The sequence below is a fragment of the Chenopodium quinoa genome, unplaced genomic scaffold, assembly GCF_001683475.1.
Source record: "Chenopodium quinoa cultivar QQ74 unplaced genomic scaffold, ASM168347v1, whole genome shotgun sequence".
In the NCBI taxonomy this organism is placed as follows: domain Eukaryota; kingdom Viridiplantae; phylum Streptophyta; class Magnoliopsida; order Caryophyllales; family Amaranthaceae; genus Chenopodium; species Chenopodium quinoa.
In genome coordinates, this window is record NW_018745542.1 from 1,104,110 (window position 1) to 1,116,263 (window position 12,154).

Genomic DNA, 12,154 nt, shown 5'->3' on the forward strand with positions numbered 1-12,154 from the left:
AAATTTGGCGTCGTTGCCGGGGAAACAGTTTTATTTTTATTTCTGATTATTATTGTAGTCTAGATTATTTTTCTTTAGTCTCAGAGAACGCAAGTTCTTTGGGACAATTCTCACACTTGTTCATTTAGTTCTGTGTTTATGCCTAGGAGTTCTAGATCAGGTTACATTCCATTTGATCCTGAAATCGAACGTTCTTTTCATAGATAGAAGAATCTTTTTAGACAGGTACAAGCTACTTCGGAGGGTATTACACCTTTGGAACCCCTATCTAATTCTAGCGATACAGAAGTATCTTTAGAACCAGAATCAGAGATGACGACTCAACCACCTCGCAAGCTCAATGATTATTCGCAGTCGTCCTTGGCAGATTTTCCACACCTTGCTCCCGCACCAAATCTCGAGGGAGTACAATTCCAGATTAAACTTTAGTTCATTACTATGATTGAAAGGAAGCAATTCAGCGGAGCTAAGGGTGATGATCCAAATTTGCACATCTTAGATTTTTTTCCAATATTGCAACACCATTAGACAAGCTGGGGTCATGCAGGACCAAATCAGGGAGATTCTTTTTCCCTTTTCTTTATGTGGTAAAGCTAAATTATGGTACAATGGACTGAATAGAACTGCACTTGGTATTACTGACTGGGAAACTCTTGTTTTAAATTTCTATAACAAATACTACCCTGCAGAGAGAACAACTTTGTTAAGGTGTAAGATCCTAAATTTTTCCCAAGACGCGGATGAATCTTTATATGAAGCTTGGGAACGATTTAAGGATTTGCAGAGAGAATGCCCTCATCATGGGCTAGCACAATGGTGATAATCAAAGCCTTCTACAATGGGATTGGATATAATTCAAGAATGATTTTGGACTCTGCAGATAACGGAAGATTTATGAATTTGGATGTTAATATAGCGAGCAATGTTGTTGAAGAGATGGCTATTCATAATTCCCAATATGGGAATCCTAGAGGATTTGCAAATAAAGGAAAACACCAAGTCGATTCTATATCCTTTTTGCAACCACAATTGACTGCTATTAGCCAGAAACTAGACAATATTAATAATTCTAATTCATCTTCCATTGCTAATGTTTCTGCTATTGGTACTAACTCTGCAATAATTTGTGAAAATTATGTTCTTGTAGGTCATTGGGCTCAGGAATGCACCAGTTCGCTTGAGAAGATTAATGCTTTTTAGGCCTATAAGAAAACTAGTCCATACTCTTATACCTACAATGCAGGATTGAAAAATTACAAGAATATGTCGTACAACAGTATGAATGTGCCTAACCCCCCACCACAGGTACAACAACCACAGTAGAGGTACTATCAACCTCTACATCAGAGACCACAACAGACTGTTACTCCTCCTTCTGATTCTGGCTTATCAGAAATCAGAATAATGTTAGTTGATATGCAGAAACAGATGCAGAGTAGGGATGCACAAATTAATTCGATTCTAGCTCATAATAAAATCATGGACAATCAAATTGCGTAACTTTCCTCTGCTCTACAAACTCGCCAGCAGGGAGCCCTATCATCGCAGCTAGTACAACCTACAGATCACGTGAATGCAATTACCCTGAGAAGTGGTTTAAAATACGATGGGCCTTCTATGCCCAAAGATGATGAACATATCATTACAAATATTGCTAAATCTAATTCTTTTATACCAAATATTGTTGTTACTAGCCCTGCAGGGCGCCAGGGTAAAACTAACAATACTGATTATACATTGCAGGGTATAACTCCAAAGAAGGATAAAAATCAAGACAAGAGTGGAGATGTACAGAAACCAGTTATCAAACTACCATTTCCTAATAGACATCTTAAGAGTAAGCTAGATAAGCAGTTTGGTAAGTTTCTGGAGGTTGTCAAGAATTTGCAGGTAACGGTTCCTTTCACATAATTAATTACTCAAGTTCCTGCATATTCTAAATTTATGAAAGAAATCTTTACCAGAAAGAGATCTATTAGTGAGGTAGAGACAATTGCTTTTACTAAAGAATGTAGCGCTATATTACAGAATAAATCTCCACCTAAACTAAAAGATCCGGGTAGTTTTTCTATTCCTTGTCACATTGACAATCTGATGATTGATAAAGCTTTATGTGATTTGGGTGCTAGTGTAAGTGTCATGCTACTATCTGTGAGCTCTAAATTAAATATGGGTAATTTAAAAGCTACCAATATTACTCTACAAATGGCTGATCGTTCTCTTAAATATCCTTTAGGTGTTTTAGAAGATGTTCCTGTTAGAGTAGGTAAATTTTATATACCTGTTGTTTTTGTTATCCTTGATATGGAGGAAGATTTGCAAATTCCGATTATTTTGGGTAGACCATTCCTTCATACTGCAGGGGCAATCACTAGGCGAAAAACATAAATAGGCACCGGTTCAAACCACCCTATGGGCACCGGTTTTGAACCGTTGAGTATTTGAGGGATGCCAAATCTCTGAAGATTTGGCACCGGTTCAAAACCGGTGGCTATTTAAACATTTGGCACCGATTAACCGGTGTTAAATACCCTCTTTGGCACCGGTTAACCGGTGCCAATTACCCATGGTGCGCTTTTTTTTTTTCTTTCTTTTATTTCAATACAATAGGCACCGGTTTTGACTTAGAACCGGTGGCAAAAGTCCCCACAAAAATTTTTTAAAAAAACTTTTAGCACTGGTTCTTTTCCAAAACCGGTGCCAAAAATGCCCAAAAAAAATTTTAAAAAAAAATTGCATTTTTTTCATCTTAAATTGTACCAAATACTTATATATAATCATAATATACATAAAACACATATATTTTCTTCAATAACTTGTAATATTACACTTTAAAAAACTGAAAAAAAAGGAAAAAAATCTAGACAATCAAAGATAAGAGGCAGTAGCAATTCCCAAATAAGACTTGACTGCATCCATCTATGCATCTGGTGCAAAGGAACCTGACAGAAAATGCAGAAGATAAATTAAGATCACAGAACCAAAAACAGACAAGCAAAATAAGCTTAAAAATTTACTTACCAAAATATGTTCTGAGCTTTCGAGGACACTCCACTCATCTGTTTCTTCATGGTTCCTCTTCATAATCCTATTAGAAAAGAAAGATCCAAAAGCATCTTTGCTTGATGAGCAGCTGGTTTCTCCTCCATTAAAAGAGTCTGCTGGACAATCATTCTCCCCACAGATTGAATTCTCACTTGTGTACAGTCGACTGTTCAAAATGCAACTCTCGAGACCATAATATGTCATGATTCCTGAAAGATGTTTGTATAAATTATTGCGACTATATCTAACATACAAAAAATGATGACAAATTTACAAGACATATTCCCATTGAGAGTAAAAGATTAAGTTTCAAGAGTGACACATTCAAATTATGTCAATGCAGTAGTGAATCTGGAAGATCAATTGCTATTTTCGTTATTTAAACACTGGCCAACAAAAATTTAGGTCTTTCTATTACCTTCATAAGATAACTATGTACCGACTCCACAACATCCTCACGGGATCTGCAAGGAAGGAAAAGCATAATTTAGGCTGATACCTTAAAACTCTATAAAGGTGCAATCACTCTGTTTTTTGCTATTAGAACAATATAATATCAAAAATCGGAAGAGGAAAAAATAAAAGGAATTCTTGACGCAAGATAAAAGCACAACTATACCTCTAGAAAGTATCGGACTCAAGCAGTAGTCCCCAACTTCCTTTGATAACAAGCTCCAATCACAATGCACCATATCAAGGCCCTTCTGTTCAATTACCTATAACAAACATTTAAATTTACATTACATACTTGAAGCAGCCTCACTTCATATCTTCAAGAAGGTTACTAAAGATACCTCATATGGTTTTCATACACCAAATTATAGATCAGAAATGTACCAGCTGTGAGAATCTTGGTCTTACTTAGAGAGATTTTTATAAGCCACTTTAGATTACTGAGATTGTCTCAAATGGACGACGAACCAGCTAATGATTCCAATAAATGTAGTAAAATAATGGAGCATCAGCAAAGACATAACACTAAGAGCCAAAAACAGACATAATATGGAAAGATTATATTCTAGCCAATAACTGAAACCAACACAAACCTGGGCATCTTCTCTTACACGTAGATTCTGACCAGTTGGATTAAGCAAATCAGTGATAATCTGAAATCACAGGATTCAGTTAAATACAATTCTACTTATAAGTAAACCCTGAAATAAATACTTGAACCAGAAAACTTAATAAAAGAAACACGAAGCATAAACTCTCGCCCAGGAGTCTCAACATCTTTCTTCAAACTAGAGTCATCTGCTTAATTGGTTCTGATTTTACATCTTGAGATTGAGGAAAATCCTTATGGATTGTAACTGGCTTCAAATCCTCCTGGTTTACTGTTTTAGACTCAACATGATCATCAACCAGCAGCATAAAAAAGGGGGGGGGGGGGGGGGGGAATAAACACCACAAAATTCTTGTTAAACATCTTGATATTTAAAAGATCAATAAAATGAAACTTGCTATCATTATTCAGGGGGCATAACATATCAAAAATAAGTCAATGTAACCAGAAACTTCAAATGTCAGAAATTGTTACCTGTTTCACTATTCCATTGAGGGGTAACAACTCTGGAGATGGTGGAGTTGGGATAACAAGGTATACTCTCATCTCTTCAATATACTTCACACCATCCTTAGAAAACTGCAAGATAAACAGTAACCATAAGTCCACCAAGATAAGCATATGTGTAGACTTTACTTTTACATCATCCTTGTTACTTTTTCATCATTATTCTCAAATCTCAAAAGCTAAACTTTGAAAAGCAGGACTGCAGGTGGCTGAACAAGCCAAAATCAGTTACTAGTCTCTAGCAAAAATCAGCCAAATCCAACCCTAATTTCCAGTTCCACAAATTCATCAAAAAATGATATTGGGTCTAATTACTAAATTCACTAATAAAACCCTAAATTCAAACCCAGCTGATCCTCACCAAAATAAACAATCAAACATCCAAATTAAAACTAAAACAATCAAACATCCAATCAAACAAAAAATGAGAATTGAGGCCAATAGTATCTAGAACAAGAACAAAGCGAAATGTTGTTTTCTATATCGACTTTAAACACAATAACAACCGTTAGTAGAGAAATGAAAGGCTGTAGCCTGTAATAGTGAAATTCTATACTCAAATATTCATAAAAATATACATTTAAGCCAATCTTCAATGTATTATCTCTTTTAAGCCAATCCAAAATACATAACTATTTTGAAAAATTATAACTTTATCAGTTCATCAACATCATAGCCGTCCGTCCAAAAAACTACATTCCTCCAAACCTTAAATCAATCAATCAATTCATGATACTAATACTAGTTCAATCAAAGAATACAACTAAGAATTTGACACCTGAAACTCAACATATAATAATAAATTGATACCTGAAACTTTCGATTTGGGTGATTACTCAACAGATAATCGAGCAGAAGAGAGAATCCAGCAATTCGTATCAAACCCTAAATAAACAAGCCAATAGCACAATTTTAGCAATGGTAAAACCCTAGATTAACTATACTAACACAAATAATTAGCAAAATTGATATTCATTGATTAAAAAACTTCATTGGTTAAAAAACATTACCTTAGAAGTTGTTTCAATGGAGGAGAAAGCTCAGAACTGCTACAATATAACGCAAAGCTAAATAACCAAGAAACGAATTTCTAATTTTTGGTTCGAAATTGATTCAAATTTGTTGTTGTTGAAGACGCACGCACATCGAATTGATTCAAAATAGACGCACCAAGAAACCCTAACCTCAAAGAGAGAAGGAGAAGGAGATCGAAAGAGATATGAAAGGAAAGGGAAAGTGGCGGTTATAGAGATCGAAGAAGAGAGAAGGAGTTTGAGGAAAGTGTTGAGAGAAAGCTCAGAAGCCCCTTCAATGGAGAAATTCGAGTTCGCTTCAATGGAGGAGAGAGAGAGGCAGATCAGATGAGAGAGGAGGAAAGATCGAGGAAATGAAAGCAAGAGAAAAAAAATAGTATACCCGGGTTTTTTTTAATTTTACAATAGGTTTCTCACCGGTTCGAACCGAACCGATGCCAAATCCCTTTCTCCCCTTTTTTTTTTTTAAAAAAAATATCTTTTTTATTTGGCACCGGTTTGAACCGGTGCCAAAAAGATAATTTGCCACCGGTTTGGCTGGAACCGGTTCCAAAAGCTTGTTTTCCAATTGTTTCGGGGTTTTTTGATGTCCTGCGGGAGAGTTACAATTCCGGGACTGGTATCCTTTCGCCTGTACCTGCAAAACAACGGAGACTCCGAGTGGTGGGAGCTCCGCCTCCGACGATCAAGTTAGTACTTGTATGTGGAGTAAAAGGTGCGGAAAGTAAAGAGGGTGATCTGGTTCCTCAAAGGGGAGGAGTGATCGGGGAGTGCAAATAATGCTAAGTCTGATCTAGCGATTAGTATGCACGTGTGTTTAGGCTTCTCTAGTTGAGATGATTAATTAGCTCAGTCTATCATTTAATGAAGGCTAATTACTGTATTTATACCCTCGAAATACGTGCCCCATACTAGGTTAAATGGTAAACCTAGGACTAATTGGGCTTGCCTCGACATTCGGGCCCAGGTGGCTGTTTTCCTGAGTTAGCAGATAATGGGCCACGTGGTGTGGCACGATTGGTCCATGCTAGACCTCCTGGAGCATGACACGTGGCAGCCCCTGAATGGTCCACGTGGATGACACGTGGCAGGTGCTGACTGGTCCACGTGGAGGGGAAAAATCCCCTAAATATTTACCCCTCATAGGGGTCACGGGACTTGTCACGTGATGCCTGTGACAAGTGTCGACTCGTAACTAAGCGACGGTCTGTGACAGATATCGGCCTGTGGGAGGCCGCCTGTTTTTTCCCGCCTATTTTTGAATTAGGGCGTGACCCTTCAGATTCTCGAATAACCCTATATAAGGGCATGTTGACCAAGTCTTTCGTTCACATTTTGTGAACTTTGCAAGAGAACTCGGAACCCTGAACTTGTGCTCTGAGATTTCTAGACGACTGATATTCGACCGACTGTTTATGCTAGCCGATTGATTTGTGGTGACCGGTTGCTTAAAACTTCCATCTCCTTTCTCAGAACAAACTTCAGGTAACTGTCTGTTTTGCTCCTGCACTTTTCATTTCTTTGCATTTTTCTTTTGAAAATATGGTATCCCAAAAGCACCCAGCACGACCTAAGTTAGTGATTAGTCGGTCACCGGGGACGGCTGAATCTAGGACTAGGAGTGTCGCCTGCCCCTTTTTGGATCCATCTTTGCCCTTTGCTCCATGTCCGACTGTCTCTGTGTCGATGCAGGACACTATGGCCAGAACAAAGAGGACGACCAGATATACAAATTCAGACGGCTCCTCATATTATGTCCAGTTGAGCGAGCTCTCGGACAGGTCGCCTGGTGACCCAAGCACTCCAAGTGACTCAATCTTAGAAGAATCTGAGGTTCAGGCGACCAGTCCTATGGTTGTGGACTTTTCTAGACAGGAGCCGGCCCCTGCCGAGAAAGAAGAGTCGACCTCCTCTGAGAGTTCAAGCGAATCTGACTCTAACTCATCCAGCTGGCAGTCTCTAGACTCAGAAGAGAGGCATTCTCGTCTTCATGAGGCGAGAGTGTCTCATGAGGTTGAAAAGAGAGTCGGCTGGGATGAGTCGTCTGCTTCTCATAGGGAATCGAACACTGCCTACTATTGTCATGTCCCAAAAGGCCGAATTAAGGCCATGGCTGAGAGGTTAGGGACCTTTCAGGCGGACCATGTAATGGGTCCTGATTACTTTCTATCAGCGCCGGATGTTGAGGATACACTAGTCTGGCCGGAGGGGGCAAGCTATTGGGACGCCTGTTTTGGCTGCTATGAGGCGGCCATTAAGGCTGGGTTAAGATTCCCCTTGCATCCGGCTGTTCAACAAATCCTGGATGGGTACCAGGTGGGGCTCTAGCAGTTGGCCCCAAATCCTGGATAGGTACCAGGTGGGGTTCAATATTCTGGGGTTCGTAGCCGGCTGTGAAATGTATGGGGTTGAACCGAATTTTGCTGCGTTTGCCCAAATGAATTATCTGAGTCGGACCCCAAAAGCAAGCGGTACCGGGTGGTACCAGATTTCAAGCCATAAGGGCTACTTGATGACAAGGGGGAAAGAGAACAAGTGGAAGGACTGGAGGAACACCTTCTTCATTGTTTCTAGCCCTGAAAAACTTCTTAACAAGAGGTAAAATAGGTGGAACAGGGATTCGCCTCTCCTCGCAGGCGGCTCTAGCCTGCCGCCTGTTCCTCGTAAAGCCAAGGAGGAGATCCTTGATCAAGGTCTCTTCAAAGTAGAGATCAGGGCTAACTCTACTATAGGGGTGCGAGAGTTAATCCCCTTAAACTGCATACCTAAATTCAATTGGTTGTATGACGAGTATTTCTTGGCCACCTGTGGCCTTAGTGAACGGACCCCTAAAGGTAGTCGGCCCCTTTTATATTCTTATATTTTTGGTTTTCTTGAATTTCTTCTAACTATGAGATGCCTTTGAAGACAAAGCTTTGGACAAGATCTCTGCTTCCAAGAAGGCGGCCGCCCTTCTTTGCGCGGTTATTCTTGGCCAGAAGCGGCCCCCTACCGACTCTCCCTCAAAGGACAAGTCCAAGGTGAGCGTCCTACCCTTGGTAAAATTCTTCGTGCTTTCCCACTTTTTACCATATTAATAACTTTGACTTCTTGTCGCAGGATGGGGTACCCAAATCCTCTCCCTCCCAGCAGCCGGACCCCAAGGCTTGGAAACATACGACTGGGAGTACGCCTGGTTCTGCCAGGAAGCAGCCGACTAAAAACCAGGCGCGGACCCCTCAAGGTGGGTCAAAACAAACAACCGTCCCTAGGAACACTCAGCCTCCAAGAGGTATAATTGATTTTAAATTTCTTTGTCAATCTTTCTTAGATCAGCCGACCTGTTGCTTTCCCTTCTAACTTTTACATGTTTTTCTATTGCAGGCGGCCATCAAGATCCGGACTTGGTCCAGATGGCCAAGTCCATGGTCAAGGCGATTCCCTCTGATGACAGGGAATCAGTAAGGGGAGTTGGAACCCTTGACTTGGACTCTATCATGGGTCTACTCTCTGAGGTAGACATGATAAATTTTCTTCGAAATTGGGCAAATTGCCGCCTGTTTTATTGGAAAATTTTGACGCCTGTTCTGTTGATTCGCAGGCCTTGCTTCGTGTTCATGGTCTCCGCCGCCCCATCAACGAGAAGAACAAGGAGGTAAAGGCTGCGAAGGCTATGGCCGCCTCTGATTGTGACCGGGCAATGTTTCAGATTGCCCAAAATGATATTTTGACAACTGACATCTTGTATTATCAGGCGACTGCCACCTTGCAGGTCAAAACCGAATTGGAGACGGCCAAGAAGAAAAACTTGGAGCTGGAGAAGGCGGTCAAGGATCTTCAGGACCAGCTGTAGCCGCTTAAACATGCAAAACATGCGATCGAGGAGCTCAAAAAGGCAAACAAAAAGGTCAAGGAGCGCCTGGCCTGCCAGGAGGAGACCTTGTCCAAGCAACTCAGTGCTGAGACTGAGACTGAGAAGATGGCCTTGGCCCAAGATATGATGGAAGACTCCTCGGCCATCATGCAGATGACCTGGACTGCCCTCTTCCCAGACTTGGCCTATGAGCGATGGGAGTCCAAGTTCGCTGCCTGCACTGAAGAGTATAATAGGTAAGTAATGCAACAGGCGGCGGATGAGGGTGAAGTGAAGGATGAGGCGGCCGGCTCCTCTTCTGATGGTGAGGATGAGAATGAAGAGGAGGAGGCGGACGTCAACGAGGGGGAGACTGAGAAACAGAAGACGGACGCCGATCAAGGGCACCCGCCTGCTAACGAGCCTCAACAAGGGAATGTGCTAGAGGAGCAGGCGCCATGAAGCCGATCAGGCAACCGTCATTAATGAACCCCCCTCTCCAATGCTTAAGCTGTTTATTTTTTTTAACTCTTCTCCGGCCTGCGTGCCGATTGTTCTTGTGTATCTTTTACCCGACCAAGGGGTCGAGGTTGATGAATATTTTGTCGGCTTACATGGCCGGCTGTTTATGAATGAATGTGGCGACTGTTTTTGTCGTCTTTTCCAACAATATTTTCATTTCCCTTTTTGCTTGTTTATCATGCCGACTGTTCTTACTTGTTTTCCTTTTTGCATCAAAATTTGCCATTTGAGTGTTTGAATGTTGCTAAGTATAGAAGACATCTTAGTGGGTATCGCAACCGAGTGATATTGTTTCCCCTGGCCGACTGATTGGTTTTCAAATAGTCAGTCAATCATGAGTTCAGTCGGCTTCCCTTAAAAGCTTAGGATAGCAGACTTTCCAGACTTGGATTATTTTAGGAACATTACCCAGGCCACCTGTTGGTCACGCTTGGGCACAGGCGCCTGTCTTGAGGGTTTTGAGCAATGGTCGTGGTAGGCGTAGTTCAGGTTGCCCAATGGTGGTCGTCTAGTTGAGGAACAGTCGCCCTATTTTAGTAGGTCTGGCGTCGTTTTTATCAGGGCGCTACCTAGGTGGTTGGACGCTAAGTTTGGTGGAAATAGGCCGTCAGTAAACGGGACGCCTGGTGGGAATAGCTACGCCTGTATTGGTTTCAGGCGGTAACTTCTGTCAGATCTTGTAGGAATAGTGGTCGAGGGTCCCCACTTGCCAAAAAATAGGCAGACCTCTCATACCTTTTAGGTTTTGTACTAGGGAGGGCGACTGGTTCCCCTTGAAGTTAGTCAATCACCGCCACTTTGGTTTGAGTAGTAGGGAAACCAGGCGGCGGAGGCCGACTGGTACCCTTGATTCGCCAAGTTTTGCTTGGTTATTAACTCAAAGGTTGTAAACCTAGTAGGAATAGTGGTTTGAGTTCCTCTGCTTGCTAAGAGAACAGGCGGACTACTCATACCTTTTAAGTTCTATACTAAGTTTGAGAGAGTGACTAGAGTTAACATTGGAGTTTACTCAGTCTTCGTCTCTCCAGCTTGAGTAGTAGAGGTACCAGGCGGCGGAGGCCGGCTGGTCCCTTGATTCGCTAATGTTTGTTGGCTAAAAACTCAAGAGGTACCGCCTGCATTTATCCCAAGTAATGACAGGCGGTCATCGGACTCAGATGTCAACTGCTACCACTGGCTCGGTTAGTGGTAAGAGTTATCTTTGTCTTAGTTGTAAACGGCTACGTGGTTGTCCTTGGGGACATTTGTTTAGGGATCGTGTGTTTAGTTTATAGAGCATTATTCCACCCAAAAGGGAGCTGCTCTCTGCGACGAATCTCATCCGGAGGGATGTCGCCGGACGCCTTTTATGATGTTGGGACAGGTCGTATTAGTTTTATTTTAACATAGATGCTAAGTTACCTTAGTCTTGGGAGTATAGGAGAGTAGCCGTCTGTTTTTGGTTCAGGCAGCATGCCTCTCTAAAAAGATACATATGGAGAGTAGCCGACTGTAAATGTACAGGAAGCATGCCCCTCTTATGATAGGAGTAAAATACATTTTTGAGAGTAGCCGCCTGTAAATGTACAGACGACATGCCCCTCTAATGACTATAAAGTATTGAAAATAATTGCAAGTTTTATTAATAACCCTTGTACAATTACATCAATCAGAAGTGATACTTCTTCAAATTGTCTACATTCCATGTTCTTGGTAGGAGCCGGCCGTCTGGTGTTTCCAAGTGATAAGTGCCGTCTCTAACCTCCTCATAGATCCGGTAGGGTCTTCCCAGTTGGGAGTTAGCTTTCCCAACTCATTCGCCCTACCGACTGCTTCCATTTTTCGTTGTACAAAGTCCCCCACTTTCAGTGGACGCCTGTGTACTCTCTTATTATAAGCTCTGGTCATTCTCAGACGGTAGATCTCATGGCGGAGGGCTGTGTTGCCTCTACGCTCGGGGAGTGCGTCCAATGCTAGGCGCATGGATTCCCAATTGGCCGCCTCGTCATACAGCATGACACGAAGAGTCGGCTCATAATACTCAATGGGCAGAACAACTTTTGCCCCATAGGTCAGGAGGAATGGGGTTTCCCCAGTCGCCCCTTTTTCAGTCATCCTTATGGCCCAGAGAACATGTGGAAGTTCGTCTGCCCATAGGCCGCCTGCTTTTTC

The 12,154-nt window shown here is 41.8% G+C and overlaps 1 long non-coding RNA gene across 7 annotated transcripts; it reads right to left on the reverse strand.

Annotated features, from left to right (window-relative positions):
- Window positions 1–2,785: 2,785 nt before the first annotated feature.
- LOC110716134 lies at window positions 2,786–5,974 on the reverse strand. Of its 7 annotated transcripts, XR_002510391.1 has the most exons (8): window positions 5,626–5,974; window positions 5,426–5,500; window positions 4,583–4,687; window positions 4,092–4,151; window positions 3,665–3,969; window positions 3,464–3,509; window positions 3,022–3,254; window positions 2,786–2,942 (listed from the first exon to the last, which is right to left on the reverse strand). It is a non-coding gene; the product is annotated as an uncharacterized LOC110716134 (long non-coding RNA). The 7 variants fall into 7 exon arrangements; XR_002510389.1 differs by having other exon boundaries at window positions 3,665–4,151; XR_002510388.1 differs by having other exon boundaries at window positions 3,665–4,379.
- Between the last annotated feature and the right edge of the window lie 6,180 nt (window positions 5,975–12,154).